The sequence below is a fragment of the Amaranthus tricolor genome, chromosome 10 (genome assembly GCF_026212465.1).
Source record: "Amaranthus tricolor cultivar Red isolate AtriRed21 chromosome 10, ASM2621246v1, whole genome shotgun sequence".
In the NCBI taxonomy this organism is placed as follows: domain Eukaryota; kingdom Viridiplantae; phylum Streptophyta; class Magnoliopsida; order Caryophyllales; family Amaranthaceae; genus Amaranthus; species Amaranthus tricolor.
Window position 1 is genome coordinate 23,155,889 of NC_080056.1, and position 1,103 is coordinate 23,156,991.

Below are 1,103 nucleotides of genomic sequence, written 5' to 3' on the forward strand. Positions count from 1 at the left end.
CTACACTGATGTATTCAACGAGTCTATAGCCTTGGCCGACACGTCCGGGTAATCTTTGAAATTTCATCATGATGGGGATAGATCATTGCAATTGTTGGTCTTCAACGAGGAATTCCTAGTAAGCTTGAGTCATATGCTCGCGTTGACTACGTCCCTGCCCTTTGTACACGCCACCCGTCGCTCTTACCGATTGAATGGTCCGGTGAAGTGTTCGGATCGCGCCGACATGGGCGGTTCGTCGCCAGTGACTTCGCGAGAAGTTCACTGAATCTTATCATTTAGAGGAAGGAGATATCGTAACAAGGTTTCCGTAGGTGAACCTGCGGAATGATCATTGTCGAAACCTGCCTAGCAGATTGACCAGCGAACATGTTTATCGTAAGTGGAGCGGGGTGCCCTAGCGAAGCCTTACGGACGAGCTATTGCCCCCTCCTCCCGACGTTGGGTGGTGCTCCTCTCTGAGGGGTGCTGCTCGATGCAACAACGAACCCCGGCGCGGTCTGCGCTAAGGAACATGAACTTGAGTTTGCTCGTCTGGTGCCCAGGTCACCGGCGCATGAGAGTGGATGCACCCAATATTGTGTATTAAACGACTCTCGGCAACGGATATCTTGGCTCTCGCATCGATGAAGACCATAGGGAAATGCGATAGTTGGTGTGAATTGCAGAATCCCATGAACCATCGAGTTTTTTAATATAAATTGTGCCCGAAGCCTCCGGCCATGGCACGTCTGCCTGGGCGTCACGCATTGCGTCTCCCCCAACCCGCCTAGCTGTGGGAGGGGCAAGGAGCATGGTCTTCCATGCCTCACCGGGCGTGGAAGGCCTAAAACAGGAGCCCATCGTTGCGAGCAGCTGTGGCGATTGGTGGTGTACAGTGCGTGGACCTTGTGGCCTTGAGGACCCTAGAGTGTTGCCCGAGGGCGACCAACCACTGCGACCCCAAGTCAGGCGGGACTACCCGCTGAGTTTAATCATATCAATAAGCGGAGGAAAAGAAACTTATAAGGATTCCCCTAGTAACAGCGAGCGAACCAAGAATAGCCTAGCTTTAAAATCGGGCAGCTTTGCCGTCTGAATTGTAGTCTGGAGAAGCGTCCTCT

The 1,103-nt window shown here is 52.9% G+C and overlaps 1 non-coding gene across 1 annotated transcript; it reads left to right on the plus strand.

Moving 5' to 3' along the window:
• Nucleotides 1–591: 591 nt before the first annotated feature.
• Nucleotides 592–745, plus strand: LOC130826368 (5.8S ribosomal RNA). Its single transcript, XR_009047073.1, has one exon. It is a non-coding gene; the product is annotated as a 5.8S ribosomal RNA (ribosomal RNA).
• Nucleotides 746–1,103: the final 358 nt, after the last annotated feature.